The sequence below is a fragment of the Eleutherodactylus coqui genome, chromosome 13 (assembly GCF_035609145.1).
Source record: "Eleutherodactylus coqui strain aEleCoq1 chromosome 13, aEleCoq1.hap1, whole genome shotgun sequence".
Taxonomy (NCBI): Eukaryota; Metazoa; Chordata; class Amphibia; order Anura; family Eleutherodactylidae; genus Eleutherodactylus; species Eleutherodactylus coqui.
The window spans coordinates 55,017,484-55,043,076 of record NC_089849.1 but is presented as its reverse complement, the minus strand read 5'-3'; the positions used below and the strand labels follow the sequence as shown (position 1 = coordinate 55,043,076).

Genomic DNA, 25,593 nt, shown 5'->3' with positions numbered 1-25,593 from the left:
ATTCACATACAATTTTTCCACAATGAATTCCGCCATGTGAACATACCCTTAGCCCATTCCCTGGCCAAAAAACGTTAACAGGTTGTACCAGAATTTCGAGTTATCCCCTATCCATAGTGACATCACTGGAACGCTGGCCACACATTTACGATCAAACTTCAGTTATTTCAATGGAAATACCCGAGGGGGTGCTGCTCAAATATCCCAGCAGTCCCATTGAAAGGGAAGGAAGTCCTGGTGTGTCTCTCAGAAGTGAGACCCACACCGATAAGCAAATTTTTCCTACCCTTTGGATAGGGGATAACTTGAAACTCTGGTACAAGCCCTTTAAACTAGTGGACCACAATGCAAAATCTGTAATAGAACTCCCCAGCTACCATGTGCCCCCTAGGCACCATGGAATTAAGTATAAGTGCTCCTTCTGCCCTTGCCATAGCTATGCCCCTACTGCCAATGTAGAATTCAATTCACTGCATTTCAGTAGAAAAATCTGTGCTCCATTTAGGAAGAAAAAGCTACACAAATATAGTTTCTAGAAAAGTAAGCAAAGTAGGATACGGCCAGCATTTAGGCGCTGACTGGCTGTGGCCCTCACAATAAGCGCAGTCTATAGACAGAAAGTATTTTTAACTTGGCATGTTGGGATTTGGAGAAAATGCAATGAAGTGCTGACAGATAGGCAGCTCCGTTCTCCTGTAAGAAGCTGACCTTTCTGCAAAGGGAGCTGTGTGAAGGAGATAAGAATATTTAACAGCAATTAATGTCATGTCAGATGGGAAGAAACAAGAGGCAGAATCAGGCAGACAGAGCCCAGAGTTCCCACCTGCAGATACCAGAAATGTCACCAAGGTCCTATCTGCATCATCGCCCGGGGACACAGGAGAAGAAACAGGACTGAGGTTATATAAACTGAAATCCACACCTCCGATTCAGAGGCACAAGACATCTATAAAATACGTGGTGGCATTGTTATGGGGTGAAAGGGGTGCAACATTGTTATATAGACTCCACTATCAAGAAATAATGGACAAAAGATTCAAAAATAGAGCAAGGGATATAAAATTCTTCAAGTTCCTGTCAGTACAAGGCACGCAAGTGGTCTAGTCTATTCTGGGATTCAGTCAAAAATAGCCTACAGCCTGATGACGGGCTGGCAGTAAAACTAGAGAACATCAAAAATTTGCAAGTTGTCCATGGTTATTTTTGGATAGTTGCTCATTCAATTCCCTAAGGTTTTATACAGAACACCTCCAAACTGGGAAACAAACTTTTAGGGGGATGTCTAGGGTGATAAAAAACAAAACAGTATTTCATTTCAAAAATAGCAGTACTTTGGTCAATGGGCTGTCAGGAACTGCAGCTTTTCCGAATTAAAGCTCTCCCATTGATTTCAATGCAACAAGCTGCCGGCAACCCCGCAATGATTTTCGGGGAAGGGCTTTAAATATAAGCCCTTCCCTGAAAATCATCCCTAGCTGTAGTAAAATATATATAAAAAAAAATACTCACCTGTCCGCGCTTCCGGGGCTCAGGTGTATCTAGCCACCACTTTTTCTCCATGCACTGCTCTGAAGCTTTCAGCAGGAGGGAATTTAAACAGCGCTTTGTTGCATGGGGAGCTCAATTAGGGCTGGGTGGGGTGGTAAAGGAAATGTGGCACAGGATGTGTACAGAAGGGCGTCATTTGAGGGCGGGGATTAAATTAGGAGAGTTGGTATGCTTCTTTGAAGAGGTGGGTCTTTAGGACGTCAGGGATTATCTGGATGTCTTTGGGTAGAGCATTCCTCAGGGTCAGTGCTGCTCTAGTGAAGTCCTGGAGGCGAGCATGTGAGGTTCGTATAAGGGGGATGTCTCATCTGACTGTGTTGGCAGAGCGAAGTGCACTGGCTGGGTGATGCATGGACAGGAGGGAGATGATGTATGGTGGCGCAGCCCCATGGAGAGCTCTGTTAGTGTGGATAATGAGTTTAAATTACATTCTGTAATACATGGGCAGCCAGTGCAGCGACTGGCAATGTTCGGAGGTGTCCATATGAGTGTTGAGTGAATCAAAACAGTTGAACACCAACCCAAACCTCAAGTGGTTCATCTCTGCCGAACCCACTAAAACTTCTTTGTTTTTTTCTTCCCTACTTCTACTTTCTTCATTCTTCTGTATACAGGACTTTTATGGCTTTTAGTCACTGCTATTCACCAGTTCAAGGGGCATTGGTTCAAATTAATTCAGACTGAACCAAACAATTTGCCTAAATTTGGCGAATCGGCCCAACCAAATTTTGAAAAGTTCGGCCATAACTATCCATAACTTTAATATTTAAATTTTCAAGAAAGGCATCAAGACTCGTCAGTTATCCCATCACGACATATTGGGGCAGAGAGTTCCATAGTCTCACTGCTCGTACAGTAAAGAAGCTGGTCTATGAGTATGATGAAACCTTTTTTCCTCTAGATGTATAGGATGCCCCCCTACCATGGTTACAGGGCAAGGTGTAAAAAGATCATTAGAAAGATCTCTCTACTGGCCATTTAAATATTTGTACATTTTTATTAGAGCGACCTTAAGCTGTCTTTTTTCCAAACGGAAACTTGTCTTGGTATCACAAACTACTCATTCCTTAACAACCTTGATCACCCTCTTCTTCACCCACCTTAGTTCAGTTATCTCCTTCTTGGGATAGTATCTTGATTCGGCAAAACCCCAGGACTGTTGGGTTCCATGGAAAGCTCCTTTGGTCGAATCAGACATCGTTTGGCTAGATCCACAATTTGTTAAATTCTTGTTTTTGAATTTTTTATAATTACTGGGAGTATTTGAGTGATTTCAAGCTGTTAACAACACCGGACAAAATCCTAAAGCTGCATCGAGTGATCCTAAGAAGGACACATAATTATTTCCTGGAGCTACTGGAGAGTCTCTTGAAGAGTTATTTACATGGCCGCTTTGCTTCGCACACATCTCAGACACCCTCTAGTGCTTTTTTCTCTACGTAGGATCTTTGAGGAAGTTGATTAATGAGGTGGACAAGCGATTACACCAGGGATTAATTAGTGTTTGCGTTTAGTGATAGAGCACTGGACCCAGCTGGTCTTCAGATATTTCCTGCTCATCCATCTTCCACCGCTGTGATGCGTTAGCAGACAAAGGGAAGATCCCTCTTCATATTGCATGATTATCTGAGACTGCTCACTGTCTGGCAGCACTTATCTATAACCGCAAGTCAATATCCATCTTTTAGAGCAATGGTTTCCAGATCTGAATTCCGCTGCAGAGAATATACCGTTATGGTTGGCATTTCCGCACTAATGACAGGAAGATTCCGAAAAAAGCATTCAAAGTTCACCGGGCACAGCTCTTCTCTTCTGTCCCATCCGATGGGGACAATCAATAATCTATAGGCATACCTCACTGACTCTGTGCCACAACTTTGAATTATGTTTGTTGAATGGCTAGGCTCAAGGCACCAGATGAGCAGCCCTTAGATAACATGTATACTGATGTGGGTGACTCTACAAAGGTAGGGCAAACGTAATGGAAGAACCTAGCACGCGTCCATTAGCAGATTTTTTTTTTTGTAACATCTTTTCTTTCCTGCTTTGTGTTGGTAAATTATAAAATTGGAAGAGATAATGTGAAAAGCTAAAAGCATGACTTCATTCACATAAACAGCTAATGTCAAAAACTAAAGTGAGATGCTTTTGTGCAAGAGGAAAGCTGCGCTTTTGCAGAACTTCCTAAGATTACTGTATAAATAGCAATTAGGAGATTTCTAAAGCATAATAACTAAAAGTCCTCCCTCCCTTCTGAAACTATTTAATACATTACTCATTCTCTATCAACAGAAACACAACAAAGATATCCAGAAGTCGTGCATCATCTTAGAATTATAGAACGGCAAGCTTCTTAAAGGACTTTATCTGGTATTAGCAAAGTGGATTTTTTTCTTCAAAAACAGCACCACACTTGCCCTTGTGGCTCTTGTTGGTATTGCAGCTCATCATAATTAGACTGACCTGCAGTAGCAGACAAAGTCCATAGATAACAGTGGTGCTGCTTATGGAAATATAGAATAGACCCTTTTTTGTAACCCCTGACAACCTCTTTATACATTTTAGAAGTACTCAGCTCTTGGATAGGTGTATGTTTGGTGATGTGCAGCTACTATTCATTGTCAGAAACCAGAGCAACAGAAACAGCTGTGTATGCTAAGTTGGTGGTTTTTGTAATTCTCATTGACTGTAATAGATGAGAAAGGTTTAAAGGGGTTGTCCAACAAAGCAAATGTATCTCCCATATACGGGAGAGGACCTCAATTGATCACAAGAATTGGAGCTCCATTGATCATAAGAAAGGTGGTCACTAGAGATGAGCAAGCATACTCTGTAAGGACAGATACTCGAGCGAGTATTGTCCTTACCGAGTACCTGCCTGCTCGCCCGCAAAGAATCGGGTGCCGGCGGGGGTGAGCGCTGTGTTGCGGGAGTGAGCAGGAGGGAGCAGGGGGGAGAGAGATCTCCCCCCCCCCCCCCCCGTTCCGCCACAACGCACCCTGCTCCCCGACGGCACCCGAATCTTTGCGGGCGAGTAGGCAGGTACTCGGTAAGGGCGATACTGTTTCTGGTCGAACCTTGCTAAAAGCTTGGTTCAGGTTTGTGCCAAATCAACATTTTAATACAGATCGACCCTAAACAGGGTTCTACAGGTTTGGTTTGCTCAACACTACACAGGACCCCTGTTTCTGAGACTCGTGGGGATCCCAGCGGTTAAACCCCAACTAATCAAATACCCATCTCCCATTCTGTGGATAGACGATAAGTTTGTTTTGTGGCACAATGCCTTTAAGTAGTCCAAGGAAGACATGGGCCTTTCAATGTAATAGTTGATTGGCAGTCAAGTGCACATTTAAGGCCTCCATCAAATGGTAGGGAGACCATCAATAATATAGAATAGACATATTAATTGCTTGTGCGGGATTTTGGCATTTTGACTACTGAACTATGACTAGATTAGTGTCTCTGCTCAAGATATTGATGCCAGTAGTAAAAGCGCAATTAGAAATGTTTTACATCATTTCCAAACATGCATTTTGCACCATTGAGGAGGGGAGTAGAGATAAGCCCTTAATTTGGATATCTCTAGTGCTGATGGTCGTGTTGAACAAAACCATAATATGTGATAGGAAAATTTGAGGTTTAGCAGCCTCCAAAAGCTTCATGTAGGTCAGAGGAATCCACATAGATGAAGAATTATTTAGAATGTTGGCATTGATCCGAGTCCAATTGAAAGGTTTAGGATCCATCATAGTCCATTAAAAAAAAGAACACTTCACTTACATACAAGTGTAAACTTAACCTTACTTTGTCGTCTTCTTTGTTCTTAAGCACAGATCAATACACGCCTACATCTCAAGGGAGTATTTCCAATAACATTATATTAAGGAATTGCTGTTCCTTTGAAGCGGCTTCAAAAGTATATTTCTTCTTTCATTTAAAATGAATAGTTATAACACCTGCCTATGGCTTCAATATTCTTGAAATACATAGAATAAATGCCACTTGCTACCTGAACCTCTATAGCATCTGTACAAGAATAATTTCTTTATGTTGCCTAGCCGTATTCCAACTGCAAAAGATCACTTCTGCCATTAACATGAGTGGGTTCACCCACATCATTTTCCCAAGTGTGGGTTAGGTCCTAAGGGACGTGTTTAGTAGCTTGTTATACCTCTGCCCCAGAGGAAGAAAGATTCACTGGATGGTTTCTAATTCCAACGTCAGATCAGATGCAACTTGTCAGACAGCTGCCAGAGGCCTCTCTGTGATGCTGAAAACTGCTTATGTGTGATATGACGGAGACAGACCGTGTAGGAACCGTAATTGTGTGCATGTACAACTGTATAGGGTTTGTATGTGCTTTTATAGGCACAGTAAGTTGTGACATTGTTATATGAAAGGGGTGCGGGTTATGTCACCAATGAATATTTAAACAAATCTCATGTATTCATTAGAATAAAGTGCTTTGTAACAGTGGCTCAATCAATGTCAAATGGGGGCAGTAAAGGTCATGGCTGTCCTGAGAGTCATAACTCATGATCAAGAATACTGTTGATCAGTATTTACTGACTCTATAGAGCGCTGTATGCTCATTCAGCCAACAGCTATCTTTCCCAACCACCACATACACATGCACACTCTGTTTGGGTGAGCGTGAATGTGTCTGAATGTTGAAAGCGGGAAACATCTGTAGCAAGATACCTCTGGCAGCAGCTTATCTCCTGAGAACAAAAGGATCGGGCCGTTGAAATCCAACTGTCCAATTCTTATTGGGCAGTTGCCGCCGAGGAAGAGTTGGTTGGCCACCATGCACAGTAGATGATTGGCTCGTCCTGCCAAAATCAGCAGGCTGTACTGATATAGATCTAGTATGTATGGACATCCTAAAACTCAAAGCATACACTAAAGATCCATTTAGGGATATGGATGTTATTCCACTTTCTACAGATGTAATCAAGTTTAACTTTAAGGAGTTGTTTGGTTACTGGGCAATATTGCCCCTCTGGCTCCAACTGTAGCCAAGTACTTTTCTTCCTTGGCTACATCTGAATACCTTGCTTCAGAAATGCTGATATCTCAGAGTCTCGTCCCATCTGCTGTCTCCTGATCATAAAACTGTCATTGTGTACATAGAGGAGCTTTGAAGAGAGTCGTGCCCATGTTGGTCCAATCCCCTTTGCTATTATGGAAAGGACGTGGAGAGGGAAAGAAACACCAAGCACTAAAATGAAAGGCCCATTTTAATCTTTGCTATGGAATTCCCTTCTTGTATGCACACCACTGATAATGCACACCTAATTTCCACACCTTTGAGAAAACCTACAGGAAACCCATACATAATTAGTTGAAAACAAGTTTCTCAATCTTCCAAATGGCCTTCCTGTAGAGATGAGCGAACCTACTCATTTAGGGCATTTTTGCACTTGAGCACCGCTTTTTCTGAGTAACTGACTACTCGGACGAAAAGATTCGGGGGGCGCCGGGGGTGAGCGAGGGGTTGCAGAGGGGAGTGGGGGGAGGAAAGAGAGAAAGCTCCCCCCTGTTCCCCACTGCTACCCCCCCCCCCCCCGCTCCACCACGCCGCCCCCGCCCCCTGAATCTTTTCGTCCGAGTAGTGAGTTACTCGGAAAAAGCGGTGCTCGAGTGCAAAATCGCCCTAAACCAGTAGGTTCACTCATCTTTACCTTCCTGTAATGACTGTAATGTATATGTATAAGAGAAAGGTCCTGTGACTGCGATGGGGCACCAAGCTCAGGGAAGTAAGAACTGTAGCAGGATTCCACCTCTCCAAAGGCACCATAACACTAACTAGGGATTAGGGGAAACAACACAAAAGTCATGCCACCTTCCTTTCCAAAGCATATATGAAAGGAAAGTGGGAGACTAATAAGAGTTTGTCGCTTTAGTCTAGAAAAGGCGAAGTGACTTGAAACAGCATGTGAAAGGTGGAACTATTTAGATTTTTGATATGACAGACTTTTACAATCTGCTACATGCATTCCCCAAGCTGTGCAGAGGGCCAGGTAATAGCAAGGGTACAGAAAGGCATGTATCCTAGTGCTTCCACCACCTTAGTGACCTAGACAGCCTCCACAATCAAATATCTCTAACAGTTGTTCAGTGATTCTATCCAGCCGAGAAGAAGTAGAAAGATGACCACCACTGATGTGTGTGGTTTTCATTTTATAAGTCAATTCATTAGCTTGCCAGTCAACGTAAGGGATAGTACCACAATCTAAAGTTATCCCTATCCATTGGAGTCTCCGTCTGATCCAGAGAATGACGTTCTCGTCGTTTCCCACGTGAATGGAGTGAAGAGAGAGCATGCACACTGCCAATCCATTCACTGCAAGAACAGTATCTGATACTCAGCACTCAGTATACTCAGCACCCCCCAATATTGAAATGAATTGAGTGTTTTCCACTTCCTTCATGCAGAAACAGTCTGGACCCCTGTTCTTGGGATTGGTGAGGGTCCCAGTGGTCAGACCCCATGGATCACACAATTATTCCCTATCCTGTGAATAGGCAATAACCTTACATTTTGGTACAATCCATTTACTTCCTTGAGTAGAGAGGGCCACAGCTACCTCACCTATATGCGCTATGATAGCGGGATCAGGTAGGGTCTGAGTACCCTGATCATGTGCGTAAATATTTTGATCATGGGCCATCGCCAATTTAATTAATTTAGTTAATTTAACTCTGGCTGCACATTGTAACTTCTCAAGTAGCATTGGTGGATTACTAAACTTCTTACAAAAAGAGTAATAAAGCCTCATGGTCTATAAGCAAAGCACTATTCATGCGTGGTATTCCAATAATTTTGCATTAAGTAAATCTCCTTGAACTACCAGAGACTAATCTTCCCACCTTGGAAACCTCCACTTTTATCATAGTAGAGGACACAATGGCTTCTATGTAGTATATAAGAATATATTCATACAGTGAACCCATCACCCTCTCACATTGAACGCTGTTGGTTTAGTAATATAACGACATTCTGAACTAAAATTTTCAGAATACAAGATGGATTTCTGCTCTCTTATAAAATACCGTTATTCTAAGTTGGCATTTTTTTTCCTTCTGTCTACAGGTGTCATAAGCACTCAGTTGTGTCTTCAGATCAAATATCTCCCTGCATTTGTTAGACAATCCATACCAGGTAAGAGAGAACATATGGCATATTCCATTTACTGTCAGCAGTGGCCTTTGCCTAGGGCGACACAGATTTCATAGAAGTAGAAACGTAGCCAAATTTCCGCTTAATGGCAATTTACTGCTGATTCTCCTATTGCAGAGAGCTAACATAGCTGACAACATACCCATCCCTGTAGGTTTTACTGGGACAGATTTCAAAATAAGCAATGGTATGGAAGAGCATAAAAGCCTTCATCCGGGTTGCTTCATGATTCATTGTGGGTCATAAATCAGGTTGTTTATGAGGAGAAATTTACTGAATGGCATGAACAACGAGCATCAAATCAACTGATGGCAGTGTCAGGGAGCATTACATTTGGGTTTGGTTACTCATTAATCAAGATTCAATGTCCCTGGGTAATTGCCAGATGCTCGGTTAATTCCGTCTTTCAAGTTTGTAATTCCATCTGCACTCCATAGAAACAAACATAACATTAACATCTATCACACAAATTAAGATTATAGAATATATTTGTGCATGGGGTTCCATCAGCACAACGATTTATGCAACAAAATGAGGAATTGATGTTGCAGAATCCCATTTTTCTGATATCAGTAACTATTTAAAGGGGTTGTGTGGGATGGGAAAGACATGGCTGCTTTTTCTTCACCAAAACAGTGCCACACCTGTCCATGGGTTGTGTGTGCCTTATTACTACCCTTCCTCATTCTCTATATGGGGAGTAGTCAGAATACAACTTGAAGGAGTTGCACCAACATTTGAAGTTATAAGAAAATTTTAACTTTCTGATTTGTGTAGGGGCCAACTGCAGGTATACCCCCCAGTCACAAGAAAAGGGGGGAACACTTAGGTCCCTAAGGAAATAAATGGAGTGTCACTTGAACATGAACATTCCTGCTCTATTCATGTCAATGGGACTGTCGGAGACAATGGAGGTCTTGTATTCCATTATTTCCAGGAGTCCCAATGAAGTGAATGGAGCAGTAGTAAAAAGGCTTAACAATCTCTCCATTTATTTGGAGACACTTGAGAGTGGTGGGGTCCAATCTATTAGACCTACAGCAATCAAAAAGTTATGTCCTATTCTGTGGCTAGGGAATAACATTAAATGATGGCACAACTACTTGAAAGGGTTATGCCAACATTTGAAGTTATGAGAAAGCTAACTTTATGATTGGGACTGCTGGGACCCCACTCCAATAATGATAAAGGGAGTCCTTAACTAGTGGATTGTCAGTAGGTCATGTGTTTTTTTTTTTTTGGTTTTTTTTTGCGCTATGCATTTCAATAGGGCTGCTGGAGACAGTTGAGCTTTTGTACTCAGTTATCTCCAACAGTCCCATTGATATGAATAGAGCAGGAAGACACAGACCTTTCCATTCTTTTGGGGGGGAACAAGACTGTCATTTTTGAGAATAGTGAGAGTTCCATCCATTCGACCCCCACCAGTCAAAAACCTATCCCCTATCCTGCCTATCCTGTGGATAGGGGATAACATTAAATTTCAGCGAACCCCCTTCAGTACCGCTATAGTGCCATAATGTGATATAATTTCCCAATAACAGAACTATATAGTGCTCTAATGATCTCCATAAACAGTCTCTAAATAATACTACATGACATGACATGAGTTTCTGAAAAGTAGTGAAAATAAGGCGAAAATGTTTTTACATTTATTAGTTATTGTTTCCTTAAATCAACTCTACTAAAAGCTGCAAAGCAGAATTAATCACACAACCTCGGCACAGGTTCGGCTAAGCACTCAAGCATACCTCCAGCTAGAAATAAAAGCTTGTTTGCATTCCTAAATCCTCAGGTTCAGTAGTTGTGTGAGATCTTTCTGTTGCTGAATTTTTTGTTGCGCTTCAGACTTTTTATGCCTTCCTTTTCTTGGAGAAAATAATTTGTCGGTCATATTACTTTCTATGGAGTTAGTTTCTCTAGTACTTATAAAGGGTCTTCTTACAGGTCTCCCCAGCAGTCAATCACAGTCAAGCTTACAACTAATATGGTTGCACTTCCTGTTGTCCTTCACAAAAATGTCCACCACAACTAAATGCAACATTTCTGCTAGTAAAAGAAACGTAATTATAAAGCTTTGGCCACTTCCAAGTTAGTAATATAGAGCCAATTTCTAAGACTGCCCATAAACTATGACCTGGATTCCTTACAAACAAATGCAGTAGTTTCATTGTGCATCTGAGGAAAATTAACCCTTTGGATATTTTTGTTTTAAAGGAACTTTCTAGGAGAAAAAACAATTAGCCACCTATTCTCTAGATATGTCACCAAAAACAGATCAGCAGTGGTCTGCCACATGGAACCTCCAATGATCAGCTGGAACTGTCAAAACGTGGTCAGTAGTGCGGTGGCCTGGTTTGGTAGTGCAACTCTCCCCCACTATACTGCAGATGGTAGTTTGACAGTGCCAGACAGCCACAGCTAATTCTCATAAGATGGTCATCGAAGTCCTGAGTGGCAAACCGCTGCCAATTTGCTATTGGTCAAGAAATAGAAGAAGAAGAATTGGGCAGAGCTGCCTTGTTGGAAAGTCTATGGTGGAAATGGTGCACTAATGAGCTGAGATTGAGAGGAGTGACCAGGCAATCATAATAAAGGTGCTGCCGGCCTGGTACGCTGTTCAACCAACGGTCCAGTTAGCATTGATTATCATAGAAATTAAGATAAAAAATAGCCAGTTTTCTGCCATGACCTATTTATTTGGAGTCCTTTTAACATGACGAGTAGAGACAGTTATATAAGGTCAATTCAAAGTGCTTTATTGGAAACCAGGGAGTAACATGTTTCCAGATACGCAGACCACTTCATCAGACAACTGGAGGGGTATATAACTGCACATTCAAATCACCTGGTCCAATAATGGTGAGACAGATACAACACAGACCAAGGCCGAACATATAGATGGCCGACGGCAGGAGAGAGATGTTGCTTCTAGAGATGAGCGAACACCAAAATGTTCGGGTGTTCGTTATTCGTAACGAACTTCCCGTGATGCTCGAGGGTTCGTTTCGAACAACGAACCCCATTGAAGTCAATGGGCGACCAGAACATTTTTGTATTTCGCCGATGCTCGCTAAGGTTTTCATGTGTGAAAATCTGGGCAATTCAGGAAAGTGATGGGAATGACACAGTGACGGATAGGGCAGGCGAGGGGCTACATGTTGGGCTGCATCCTAAGTTCACAGGTCCCACTATTAAGCCACAATAGCGGCAAGAGTGGGCCCCCCCCCCTCCCAACAACTTTTACTTCTGAAAAGCGCTCATTAGCATGGCATACCTTTGCTAAGCACCACACTACCTCCAACAAAGCACAATCACTGCCTGCATGACACTCCACTGCCACTTCTCCTGGGTTACATGCTGCCCAACCGCCCCCCCTCCCCCCCACAGCGCACACCAAAGTGTCCCTGGGCAGCCTTCAGCTGCCCTCATGCCACACCACGCTCATGTCTATTTAGAATTGCGTCTGCCATGACGAGGGACCGCAGGCACACACTGCAGAGGTTGGCACGGCTAGGCAGCGACCCTCTTTAAAAGTTGGGGAGCGATAGCCCACAATGCTGTACAGAAGCAATGAGAAATAGAATCCTGTGCCACCGCCATCAGGAGCTGCACACGTGGGCATAGCAATGGGGAACCTATGTGCCACACACTATTCATTCTGTCAAGGTGTCTGCATGCCCCAGTCAGACTGGTAATATGCACCTTAACAGTAACCGCGTTGGTGGTAATGTGGTGGTGACTGCGGACCTAGTAGCACGGTTGTATTTTGTTGGTTTTCGGAATGTGGCCAGGATTAAGTAGGCCGTGGCGGGGGGATGGTGGGGGGGCTCTCTTGTAGTGTCGGTAAAGGTGAAATTCTTGGACTGCCACCAGACGAACCAATGCAAAGGCATTTGCCAACAATGTTTTCCCTGTTGGAGGAGGAGGGGGATGTTTTTGAGGCACTACGTGTCCTCTCCACGTGTCCGTGGTTATATGCACCTTAACAGTAACCGCGTTGGTGGTAATGTGGTGGTGACTGCGGACCTAGTAGCACGGTTGTATTTTGTTGGTTTTCGGAATGTGGCCAGGATTAAGTAGGCCGTGGCGGGGGGATGGTGGGGGGGCTCTCTTGTAGTGTCGGTAAAGGTGAAATTCTTGGACTGCCACCAGACGAACCAATGCAAAGGCATTTGCCAACAATGTTTTCCCTGTTGGAGGAGGAGGGGGATGTTTTTGAGGCACTACGTGTCCTCTCCACGTGTCCGTGGTTATATGCACCTTAACAGTAACCGCGTTGGTGGTAATGTGGTGGTGACTGCGGACCTAGTAGCACGGTTGTATTTTGTTGGTTTTCGGAATGTGGCCAGGATTAAGTAGGCCGTGGCGGGGGGATGGTGGGGGGGCTCTCTTGTAGTGTCGGTAAAGGTGAAATTCTTGGACTGCCACCAGACGAACCAATGCAAAGGCATTTGCCAACAATGTTTTCCCTGTTGGAGGAGGAGGGGGATGTTTTTGAGGCACTACGTGTCCTCTCCACGTGTCCGTTCCATGTCAGCAATAGTAGCACTCAAGACAGGCCCCAGTAACAATTCTGAAGCAGCAGTATAGCGGGAGCGCAGTCTTCGTTCCATGTAAGCAATAGTAGCACTCAAGACAGGCCCCAGTAACAATTCTGAAGCAGCAGTATAGCGGGAGCGCAGTCTTCGTTCCATGTAAGCAATAGTAGCACTCAAGACAGGCCCCAGTAACAATTCTGAAGCAGCAGTATAGCGGGAGCGCAGTCTTCGTTCCATGTAAGCAATAGTAGCACTCAAGACAGGCCCCAGTAACAATTCTGAAGCAGCAGTATAGCGGGAGCGCAGTCTTCGTTCCATGTAAGCAATGGTTAATGTGGCTTAAGTGGTAACTAGGCCTGTAGGCAGCCCAGTGTAACGAAAAATTGGTTCAAGTTAAAGTTCCAACGCTTTTAAGCGCATTGAAACTTATAAAAATTGTTAAGAAAAATTATTTGAGTGAGCCTTGTGGCCCTAAGAAAAATTGCCCGTTCAGCGTGATTACGTGAGGTTTCAGGAGGAGGAGCAGGAGGAGGAGGAGGAATATTAGACACAGATTGATGAAGCAGAAATGTCCCCGTTTTGGATGGTGAGAGAGAACGTAGCTTCCATCCGCGGGTGCAGCCTACGTATTGCTTACGTATCGCTGCTGTCCGCTGGTGGAGAACAGAAGTCTGGGGAAATCCAGCCTTTGTTCATCTTGATGAGTGTTAGCCTGTCGGCACTGTCGGTTGACAAGCGGCTACGCTTATCTGTGATGATTCCCCCAGCCGCATTAAACACCCTTTCCGACAAGACACTAGCCGCAGGACAAGCAAGCACCTCAAGGGCATACAGCGCTAGTTCAGGCCACGTGTCCAGCTTCGACACCCAGTAGTTGTAGGGGGCAGAGGCGTCACCAAGGATGGTCGTGCGATCCGCTACGTACTCCCTCACCATCCTTTTACAGTGCTCCCGCCGACTCAGCCGTGACTGGGGAGCGGTGACATAGTCTTGGTGGGGAGCCATAAAGCTGGCCAGGCCCTTAAAGACTGTTGCACTGCCTGGGATGTACATGCTGCTCGATCTCCGCACCTCCCCTGCTACCTTGCCCTCGGTACTGCGCCTTCTGCCACTAGCGCTGTCGGCTGGGAATTTTACCATCAGCTTGTCCGCAAGGGTCCTGTGGTATAGCAACACTCTCGAACCCCTTTCCTCTTCGGGAATCAGAGTGGGCAGGTTCTCCTTATACCGTGGATCGAGCAGTGTGTACACCCAGTAATCCGTCGTGGCCAGAATGCGTGCAACGCGAGGGTCACGAGAAAGGCATCCTAACATGAAGTCAGCCATGTGTGCCAGGGTACCAGTACGCAACACATGGCTGTCCTCACTAGGAAGATCACTTTCAGGATCCTCCTCCTCCTCCTCCTCCTCCTCAGGCCATACACGCTGAAAGGATGACAGGCAATCAGCCGGTGTACCGTCAGCAGCGGCCCAAGCTGTCTCTTCCCCCTCCTCCTCATCCTCCTCATGCTCCTCCTCCTCCTCCTGTACGCGCTGAGAAATAGACAGGAGGGTGCCCTGACTATCCAGCGGCATACTGTCTTCCCCCGCCCCCGTTTCCGAGCGCAAAGCAGCTGCCTTTATGGTTTGCAGGGAATTTCTCAAGATGCATAGCAGAGGAATGGTGACGCTAATGATTGTAGCATCGCCGCTCACCACCTGGGTAGACTCCTCAAAATTACCAAGGACATGGCAGATGTCTGCCAACCAGGCCCACTCTTCTGAAAGGAATTGAGGAGGCTGACTCCCACTGCGCCGCCCATGTTGGAGTTGGTATTCGACTATAGCTCTCCGTTGTTCATAGAGCCTGGCCAACATGTGGAGCGTAGAGTTCCACCGTGTGGGCACGTCGCACAGCAGTCGGTGCACTGGCAGCTTAAAGTGATGTTGCAGGGTGCGCAGGGTGGCAGCGTCCGTGTGGGACTTGCAGAAATGTGCGCAGAGCCGGCGCGCCTTTACGAGCAGGTCTGACAAGCGTGGGTAGCTTTTCAGAAAGCGCTGAACCACCAAATTAAAGACGTGGGCCAGGCATGGCACGTGCGTGAGGCTGCCGAGCTGCAGAGCCGCCACCAGGTTACGGCCGTTGTCACACACGACCATGCCCGGTTGGAGGCTCAGCGGCGCAAGCCAGCGGTCGGTCTGCTGTGTCAGACCCTGCAGCAGTTCGTGGGCCGTGTGCCTCTTATCGCCTAAGCTGAGTAGTTTCAGCACGGCCTGCTGACGCTTGCCCACCGCTGTGCTGCCACACCGCGCGACACCGACTGCTGGCGACATGCTGCTGCTAACACATCTTGATTGCGAGACAGAGGAGGAGGAGGAGGAGGAGGAGGGTGCTTTAGTGGAGGAAGCATACACCTCCGCAGATACCAGCACCGAGCTGGGGCCCGCAATTCTGGGGGTGGGTAGGACGTGAGCGGTCCCAGGCTCTGACTCTGTCCCAGCCTCCACTAAATTCACCCAATGTGCCGTCAGGGAGATGTAGTGGCCCTGCCCGCCTGTGCTTGTCCACGTGTCCGTAGTTAAGTGGACCGTGGCAGTAACCGCGTTGGTGAGGGCGCGTACAATGTTGCGGGAGACGTGGTCGTGCAGGGCTGGGACGGCACATCGGGAAAAGTAGTGGCGACTGGGAACTGAGTAGCGCGGGGCCGCCGCCTCCATGATACTTTTGAAGGACTCCGTTTCCACAACCCTATACGGCAGCATCTCAAGGCTGATGAATTTTGCGATGCGGACGGTTAACGTTTGAGCGTGCGGGTGCGTGGCGGCGTACTTGCGCTTGCGCTCGAACACTTGCGCAAGTGACGGCTGGACGGTGCGCTGAACTACACTGCTGGATGGGGCCGAGGACAGCGGAGATGAGGGTGTGGGTGCAGGCCATGAGGCGGTAGTGCCTGTGTCCTGAGAGGGGGGTTGCATCTCAGTGGCAGGTTGGGGCACAGGGGGAGAGGCAGGGGTGCAAACCGGAGGCGCTGAACGGCCTTCGTCCCACCTTGTGGGGTGCTTGGCCATCATATGTCTGCGCATGGTGGTGAGGCTGTTGGTGTTGGCTCCCCGGCTGAGCTTTGCGCAACAAAGGTTGCACACCACTGTTCGTCGGTCGTCAGGCGTCTCTGTGAAAAACTGCCAGACCTTAGAGCACCTCGGCCTCTGCAGGGTGGCATGGCGCGAGGGGGCGCTTTGGGAAACACTTGGTGGATTATTCGGTCTGGCCCTGCCTCTACCCCTGCCTCTACCCCTGGCCACCGCACTGCCTCTTGCAACCTGCCCTGCTGATGCCCTTGACTCCCCCTCTGAAGACCTGTCCTCCTGAGTAAGCGTTGCACACCAGGTGGGGTCAGTCACCTCATCGTCCTGCTGCTCTTCCTCCGAATCCTCTGTGCGCTGCTCCCTCGGACTTACTGCCCTTACTACTACCTCACTGCAAGACAACTGTGTATGATCGTCATCGTCCTCCTCACCCACAGAAAGTTGTTGAGACAGTTGGCGGAAGTCCCCAGCCTCATCCCCCGGACCCCGGGAACTTTCGAATGGTTGGGCATCAGTCACGATAAACTCCTCTGGTGGGAGAGGAACCGCTGCTGCCCAATCTGAGCAGGGGCCCGAGAACAGTTCCTGGGAGTGTTCCCGCTCCTGAGCAGGTGTCATTGTAGTGGAGTGAGGAGGCTGGGAGGAAGGAGGAGCAGCAGACAGAGGATTCGGATTTGCAGCAGTGGACGGCGCAGAACTGCGTGTTGACGATAGGTTGCTCGAAGCACTTTCTGCCATCCAGGACAGGACCTGCTCACACTGCTCATTTTCTAATAACCGTCTCCCGCGTGGACCCATTAATTGGGCGATGAATGTGGGGACGCCAGAAACGTGCCTCTCTCCTAATCGCGCAGCAGTCGGCTGCGACACACCGGGATCAGGAGCTCGGCCTGTGCCCACACCCTGACTTGGCCCTCCGCGTCCTCGGCCGCGTCCACGTCCTCTAGGCCTACCCCTACCCCTCAGCATGCTGTATTACCAGTGATTTAATTTCACAGGCAGGAAATAAATTGGCGCAAGACTGCAGGCCAAATATAATTTTTGCACTTTTTGGAAAACGAAAGGCCCCACTGCCTCTAGTGAATGAATAATCTAAGTTTAATAACTGTGCTGTGTCCCTGCTTATGTGTCACAGAACGTGAGGGTAGCAGAGTTATTATAACTCTGGCAGAGCAGGAATTTTTTTTCCCAATTAAGGAAAGCAAATGGCGAAGCCAGCAGTAAAGCGTAGCTGGGTGCGTATGATTTAGCAATGTTTTTCACGCAGCTCACACGTGTCCACAGGCGTTAGGACGGACAGAGGCTGGACAAATAGATTTGTTTTCAGTTTTTTCCCACCAAAAGGCAGCACTGCGTATATTCAATGAACATGAGAAGTTTAATAACTGTGCTGTGTCCCTGCTTATGTGTCACAGAACGTGAGGGTAGCAGAGTTATTATAACTCTGGCAGAGCAGGAATTTTTTTTCCCAATTAAGGAAAGCAAATGGCGAAGCCAGCAGTAAAGCGTAGCTGGGTGCGTATGATTTAGCAATGTTTTTCACGCAGCTCACACGTGTCCACCGCCCGTAAGGACGGACACAGGCTGGACAAATAGATTTGTTTTCAGTTTTTTCCCACCAAAAGGCAGCACTGCGTATATTCAATGAACATGAGAAGTTTAATAACTGTGCTGTGTCCCTGCTTATGTGTCACAGAACGTGAGGGTAGCAGAGTTATTATAACTCTGGCAGAGCAGGAATTTTTTTTCCCAATTAAGGAAAGCAAATGGCGAAGCCAGCAGTAAAGCGTAGCTGGGTGCGTATGATTTAGCAATGTTTTTCACGCAGCTCACACGTGTCCACAGGCGTTAGGACGGACAGAGGCTGGACAAATAGATTTGTTTTCAGTTTTTTCCCACCAAAAGGCAGCACTGCGTATATTCAATGAACATGAGAAGTTTAATAACTGTGCTGTGTCCCTGCTTATGTGTCACAGAACGTGAGGGTAGCAGAGTTATTATAACTCTGGCAGAGCAGGAATTTTTTTTCCCAATTAAGGAAAGCAAATGGCGAAGCCAGCAGTAAAGCGTAGCTGGGTGCGTATGATTTAGCAATGTTTTTCACGCAGCTCACACGTGTCCACCGCCCGTAAGGACGGACACAGGCTGGACAAATAGATTTGTTTCCACTTGTTTTTCCACCAAAAGGCAGCACTGCGTATATTCTATGAATAATAACTGTGTTGTGGCCCTGCCTATACAATTCTTTCCCTGCAGTATCAATGGAGGGTGGAATGCTCTGCAGAGGCGATTTTGAGAAGCCCAAAAAAAATGCAGCACAGCTAACAGCAGCCTGAACAGTACTGCACACGGATAAATATGGCCCTAGAAAGGACCGTTGAGGTTCTTGAAGGCTACACTCACTCCTAACACTCTCCCTGCCTATGCAGCACTTCTGTCCCTAATGCCAGGTGCAACGCTCTGCAGAGCCGATTTTGAGAAAAAAAAAATGCCACTGCTAACAGCAGCCAACACACAGCTATCAGTGGCCCTAATAAGGACCTTTGGGGGGTCTTGAAGCCTACACTAACTACCAATTCTTTCCCTACAGCAGCTCCGGTATAAACAGCACTGTCCCTCATCTAACTCACACCGCATCTGAGGCGAGCCGCGGGAGGGGCCGACTTTTATATTAGGCGAACACCTGATCTCGCCAGCCACTCACAGCAGGGGGGTGGTATAGGGCTTAAACGTTGCAGGGGGAAGTTGTAATGCCTTCCCTGTCTTTCAATTGGCCAGAAAAGCGCGCTAACGTCTCAGGGAAGGAAGTGAAAGTAACCAGAACACCGCATGGTGTTCGTTACGAATAACGAACATCCCGAACACCCTAATATTCGCACGAATATCAAGCTCGGACGAACGCGTTCGCTCATCTCTAGTTGCTTCAAGACCCGTTAAAATGGTCCTGAGAATGCACAGGTATTTAACAGGATGGCGGCGATCAGCTATTCTGCCATTGATGACCTATCCTGATATTGGATCGTCAGTAGTTGTTCTGGAAAACCCCTTTAATTACTCAACCAGCTTTCAGTATATTATGCATCAAAATTCATAAAATGAGCATCAGGCATAAAGATTGTCACCAACCTCCCAAATTAATGTAATGACCCCATTGATAAATACTAGTAGATAAGGCAATAGAAGGCCATTTCTGAGTGCCTATGTCACTGTAAATATAAGCTACGGCATGTATCTTTCTGATACCAGTGAACTTGGACAAATAGTACAGACGCCTTTTATATACTCTCGGTAACCTTTTCCCTTCAGCTCAGTGTACAGATGAGGTTATTTTTTTATAAGAAGAGTGAGAGTGGTAATGATGAAAATATCGATCCCTCAACAAAAGAGAGAGGGGAAAAACTTTAATCAAGCGCATCTGCCTGCCCAACCCAGAGGGAGCTCGAAAAAAAATAAAGCACAGCCTACCTAAAACAGTACCCCTGCCTAAATGAACCTGCCCATCGGATGGATGAGAAAACCCAATCTCATCCATCATCACTGCAAAGAGGGGACTGAGCGTCCACAAGGAGGGGTGTGGGGGGGATTGGGAGACTGATGATCCTGCTGGTACATGAGAGGAGAAATGATTTAGGAACATATACCATTTTCCACATTACTAAGGTAGATATATCATGTTCACTTTTAGAGAGTGTTATGGACTATACATAATTGTAAAAGGTTTATAAAACATTAAAACACAGCCTGGTGCTACATTTTTAAAAAATATTGCAAACTGTAGCATTAGATTATAGAGGGGGGGGGGGGGGGAGTATATTTTTAACCCTTTCAAACTGAGTGTATTCTGCAGGAATATTTCAATTCGTTTTCATGACGTTTCGATGACTTGGGATACATAAAACAGCAATTCCGCCATTATTATTTTGCATTAGAAATTTTGCGCTATTCACTGTGCAGCATATATAACATGTTAGGGTCTCTAAGATTACAGCAATACCAAATATGTTGAATTTTTTTATATTTGACTATTTTTTAAGGTTGGGCGACCTGAACCAGTAGAACCCTGCTAAAAAATTCAGTTAGCACAAACCCAAACTGAGTTTTGAGCAACATTCAACCCGAAACAGGGTTCTATTGGTTTGGTTTGCTCAATACTGGTCCGGAACATTGGTGTGTATACCACTGTCTAAGAGCCAGAGTATTATAAGCTGTTTTCATTGGCTCTTGGACAGTGTTATACACCAGTTTTAGGGATTTTTGTGAACTTCCAATTCAGTTCAAACTAACTTGGACCGAACTAAAAACTTTTTGCAAAAGTTCAATGAACTGGCCGAAGCAAACTTTTCAAAAGTTCGCTCATCAGTAGTAATTTTTCGCAATAATAGCAAATCTTATGGATAAAAAAACATTTTAATCTCACTGCATTCCAAGAGCCATTCCATTTTTATTCTTTACATCATTCGCTGTGTGATTTAAAAAAAAAAAAATTAGATATTATTATTATATATGTTTCATTAAAATTACAGTAATACCATGTATGCTTTTTTCTATTTATACTTTTGCAAAATAAATAATTTTTTAATGGGAAAGGGGTTTTATTTTTTTAATGTTAATGCTATTTTTAATATATATTATTAAACCTTATTTAATATATTTTTTCCTATTAGGGAACTTCACAATGCAAATGTTTGACCACTTCTATAATGCTTTGCATTATTGCCTGACAGTAACAAGCTGACAGCCAATCTAGTAGGCATATAATCATAACAGGTCTAGGGGCCTTTGCTATGTTCTTAACTGCCAGTGCGGGCAATCAGCACCCTGTGTTGAACCAATAGGGTGACAGAAGGCGCCCCTTTCCTCTGCCTAATCACCTAGACATCGCAGCATTAAAGGGGTTAAAGAAAGAGGATTGGATTTCTATAATTTCGATCCCAGCCATTGCAACAAGATATTGGCTGTCTAGTACAGCTGACATCTGCTGTGGATGAGGCAGTCATAGCCTCATTGGACCTACTGTAACTTTAAGTCCATTTGCAGGAAGGAGTCATAAAAAAATGTACAGTTACATTTTAATGTGAGAAGGGGTTCAAGTTTAATTCCAATTTTCATTAAATTAGAGGAGAATTGCTTAAAGGGGTTTTCTGAGATTGCATTAATATATTCCTAAAGTACATTACATTTCTTAAGTTACATTAATTGTTAAGTTCCTGAAAAGAACGTTAAAAGTATTCTTTATTAGGTCTAACGTACCTTATCAGACTAGAATAGGAAAAAGAGAGAACAGTGGAGATTGTGGCAATACCCTTCAACGATCGGTACTAGAGATGAGCAAGCATGCTCGTTTAAGAGCGAGAGAGAGAGAGTGAGAGGGATCTCTCTCTCACTCTCTCTCTCCCTCCACTCCCCCTTCCGCATGGTGCTCGGCCGAGTAATCAGTTACTCAAAAATATCAATGCTCGATCGAGCATCAGGCTTAAACGAGCGTGCTCGCTCATCTCTAATCAGTACTAATCTGCTTCAATACAGTACCCAGCTCAAAATAGCTATCCTAAAAAAATCTCATAACCATCCAATGTGTTTCTATACCGCCCTTGATTAGATTGTTAAATTGGAAATTGGATCTAAAAAAAAAGTGAGATGGAAAGCATCCTCTAATATTTCTTTATGGTAGGAAATGGTTCCTCTCTCTTTCGTGCCAAGCTCTGATCCTACTTCAATCACAAACGACATACGAGAAACAAATATGGAAGGGATTTGCCTTACATGAGTACAGTTCGCAACTTCACCACAAAATTCAGCTTGGAACTTGACCTACAGTACTAGGTATGAATGCGCTCTGGCTCTTTTAGCTCATAGAGATTGCCTAGTGGTTGATCTTTTTTTTTCTCTTGAAAGAACAGAATATGGTTTAATTTAAAAATATAATAAACATTTCAATATTTGTTAGGTTTTTTTTCTCATGTTTTTCAACAAGCGCTTAATTAACACCAAGGCCATTCACGTGGAAAATTAATTGAATAAACTTAAGCTCATCCTTATCTCAAATGGGGTGAAGGTGGCAATTATTATAGAGTAATATTTAAAACATGGCAATGCAAAAATGAAAAAGAAATAAGCAATGCAAATTAAAAGCAGACCACTAAGTCACAGCAATTAATACGTGCAAAGCAAAACGTACAAGTGGATAAGAGAAAAGGAACAATTTTACCAATTCTGCTGGGCTGGATCATGAGGAACTAGCTTGCTGGACCAAGTGGAAACCATTGCAGGTCAGACTGATATCACTCTGCTTAGTGTGCCCTCCAAAATGACTAATATAATCTTGCTTTAGATATAAAGGGATAACACCCCCAAAAAGGACAACCCTCCCCTCCACTACAGTCTAGCTCTTAAAAAAGTCTTAGTTGAACCTTACTGCTATTCTCATCGCATCTTGCTTACTACCAGCATCAAAAGAGGTGGCATAAAAACCATACCACTACCTCATGACATGATAGGCTGCACGAGAAGGGACATATGGCTCATGTGGAACTCTTAAGGAGCCCATATACCTTTAACAGTTGTTGAAGGAATGCTCATTCAACCAACAGCTATTCCTCCTGACTTTCCCATATATATGAATGCTCTGTTCAGCCAAGTGATTGTTCTTTTCATGGGGGCGGTGAAGAAAACCCGACAGCTCTGGTAATGATTTATATTGGGGAAGAACAAAAGAAGCAGGCATTAAAATTCAGCATGCCCAATCCTTCTTATCCCCAACATCTTCTGACCAGGGAAAGTTGGGAGACCCCTATACACGTTGATCCTTCTGAAATTGGCCACTTTAGATAACTTTTGCCTAATGTATACGGGGGCCTGTAAGTCATGTATAATGTATAACTAGAATTATTTTCCTTTGTGATTAAAGGGAATCAGATCTAGATTTAAAGAGGCACTAACATCTCAGGCATCTTCTCTACTAGCTTGTGTTAGTCTCAGAATTTCTGTAATATACTCGCATTAAAAATTTTACTGCTTTGCCACTGTAAATCATGTTTGAAGTGGCTGCCATTAGGGTCTCCCTTCCAGCTTCTCTACAATCCACTCCTTGTTGTTAGGTGCAGAGCTTTTGGACTAACAAGGATACATGGACATTTTCATAGCAACAGGGGGAGGGACTACCTTCACAGGCAGCCTCCATGCACTTACAGCCTGCAGACTGACATATCTGCAGACACTGTGACAACAATCTCCATAGTCTTTGCCTTTCCTGTTGTTACACCTTGTGGATGTGTGTGCACAATACACGCACATTATAGTGCACCATCTGGCCAAAATGTCTCTAAATGCCAGATTGTCCTGGGAAAGCAGAGAGGCAGGCATTCAGATACTGTCTTCCTGCTGATTGGACCAGAGACAGTGCATTGCAACATGGGAAATAAAAGCAAGGAAGTCAGGACAGTGAACTACTGCCAGCATGCTAGGCGTACTACATATGCCCTCCATGAAAGTGGATTGCAAGCAGCAGAACAACAGAAAAATGGGGAAGATCACCAGAAAATCAGAACTTACAGACATGAAACAGGGTGCAAACAGCAGCAAATGAGTGGGTAAGGAGAGCCTGGCATATTTTAGAAAATGTTGATAGCTCAGGTCTGCTTTAAAAGCAAAGCCAGTTCTGTGGAGAGATCACACGAAACTTGTGAAAGCCATAAAAATACCTCCTCTCAACAGTGGGTTATCTGTTATCATAGGACCAGAATACTCTTCAGCGATTTTTGCAAACGTTGCTAGAGGTGTGTAGTACCAACCCTGGAATAGTTTGATATAGTACAGAAGTGATAACCCATGCTGTGGATTTATGCACTCTTGTGTCGGTGCAATGTGCCAAGAGTCTATATCAAAAAATTGCCTTGAGTCCCTTTTCCATTTTAAATTGTGCATTGCATCTCGAAGGACATGTCCTTGTCCATAGTAGCATAATAGTTCAAAAGAAGAGACGGTTTAGAAAGTATCCCTTTAACCAAAACCCTGTATAGGACCTGTTACAGGCAACGTCTAATTGGCAAGAAGTGCTTGAAGTCCTACACCAGAGGTGGTCAGCTGGGCAGTGAAAGAGTTACATTTTGGGAGGTACAAGCATGTTGATTTGTGTCACCACGATCCACTTTGTACGTGTCCTTGGCAGACACAAACACAGTTCGGTCACAGCAGGGAATATCCCTGTCACAGGACTCTATTAGGCGTCCCGCGTGCTTAATTTACATAATGAGACTGATTTGCATAGGCAACTTGTGTAGTGAGTAGTTTATTTGTCTTGGATATGGCCAGCGCTCATTCCCAGATATGTAACGTCTCGCCAGTTGGCAGGATTGCTGATGTTAGTTCCTCGCTGCAAAACAGACTGATGGATTAAAATATGCCACTTTTATTTCCAGAAATCTCATAGTGAGATCTATTCTCAGCAACAATCTCTCTACAGCACCCATTTTTAAATGTTAACGATATATGCATTAGATGCCTCGAGGCAGTCGAGACTATTGCAGTGCTGAAGCAAGGGAAAGATATTTTATCGGATAGGATTTTAGCCAGGAACTAGCCGTCTTATTATGTTTATTTTAGGTTTCACTCTGTATCACGGTTTGTCTCTAAAACTGTAGTAGTTATGTAGTATAAATGGAGTTATTCAATAAAGAAGCACAAGAAACATCACTCACTCTACCTCAGATATAGTAGCTACCAAACCCAAAACATACAGTGAAACTCTCCAAAAGACCTCGTCATTGGAAAGATCAGCCTGTTATCTAGACCAGATCTTTTCTGACAACCTTCTGCAAACGTTGCTAGAGGTGTGTAGTACCTATACGTATGTATGCTGCCATCTTCCTTGACAAGACCTGCCCTCTACAAGACAACTTTTCAATATAGTTTTTGGCAAGTCATCTCGTAGAGGTTTCAATAAAGTATAGACATCTCTGTGCAAGAATCATAGAATGGTAGAGTTGGAAGGGACCTCCAGGATCATCTGGTCCAACCTCTGCTCAGTGAAAGATTCACTAAGTAATCTCAGACAGATATTTGTCTATCCTCTGTTTGAAGACTTCCATTGAAGTAGAACTTACCACCTCCCGTGGTAACCTGTTCCACTCATTGGTCACTGTCACTGTCAGAAAGTTTTTTTCTAATATCTAATTTGTGTCTCCTCTCTTTCTGTTTCATCCCATTGCTTCTAGTCTTTCCTTGTGTAAATGAGAATAGGGCTGATCCCTCTGG

The 25,593-nt window shown here is 44.6% G+C and overlaps 1 protein-coding gene across 2 annotated transcripts in view; it reads left to right on the top strand.

The window, feature by feature from the left end:
• Positions 1 to 25,593, top strand: part of RALY (RALY heterogeneous nuclear ribonucleoprotein) — a 191,990-nt gene that overhangs the window by 67,073 nt on the left and 99,324 nt on the right. For both annotated transcript variants that reach the window (XM_066588145.1, XM_066588144.1), the window contains exon 2: positions 8,648 to 8,716. The gene's annotated coding sequence lies outside the window, so the exon portion shown is untranslated. The remainder of the gene's footprint in view (positions 1 to 8,647; positions 8,717 to 25,593) is intronic.